The sequence below is a fragment of the Euprymna scolopes genome, chromosome 11 (genome assembly GCF_053919585.1).
Source record: "Euprymna scolopes isolate OS-2025 chromosome 11, ASM5391958v1, whole genome shotgun sequence".
Lineage (NCBI taxonomy): Eukaryota > Metazoa > Mollusca > Cephalopoda > Sepiida > Sepiolidae > Euprymna > Euprymna scolopes.
The window spans coordinates 150,059,983-150,060,667 of NC_136492.1; the positions used below are offsets into that span (position 1 = coordinate 150,059,983).

Consider the following 685-nt stretch of genomic DNA (forward strand, 5'->3'; position numbering starts at 1 on the left):
CTTTTCTTACAAAAATAAAGCCAGGCTGCATGTAAATACTTACATAGTTTTGCAATATTTACGAAATTAATTTCTATAAGAAAGGGATCCTCACTGTTTAAAACATAGGCTCCTTCAGTCTTTGACAGACTACGGATACTCACGTAGGGGTGCCTGCGCGTGAAATTCTTGTGGCAGGAGGTGCGCAATCTCCAACCACACCTCTTCTGAGTCGACATTGTTAAATACCAGTGGCAAGTGAAGTGTATGAAGGACGACTGGAAAAAAATGCCGAGATAAGCGGAGAGCACACACAGCGCCTAGAATTCCCAAATGGTCCCCCATCTGGTACTAACCAGGCTCAACGTTGCTTAACTTCGGTGATCTGACGAGAACCGGTGTGTCAACGCGATTATGCCGTACCTCACTATAGGAATTCTTACTATCAAATCTAAATTATCCGATTTGTTCTTCTACTTTGCGGATATTTTTTCAGGCTTTTTACATTTGCTAAAAATTCAACAATTATCGTACCCTTATCTCCTTTTCTGTAATCTTACATATAAAGAGTTTCCTCACAATGCCTATAGATATTAGTACCAGAAGGTAAGGCATAAACATTGTGTGCCCAATAACTTCGCACAAATAACTTTTACCTTTGTAAAAGAGAGGTCAAGAGGTGCATGTTTTAAAATCCTTTTTAAAT

At 39.3% G+C, this 685-nt stretch overlaps 1 pseudogene; it reads right to left on the bottom strand.

The window, feature by feature from the left end:
- Positions 1 to 287: 287 nt before the first annotated feature.
- On the bottom strand, positions 288 to 404 carry LOC145288492 (5S ribosomal RNA; annotated as a pseudogene).
- Between the last annotated feature and the right edge of the window lie 281 nt (positions 405 to 685).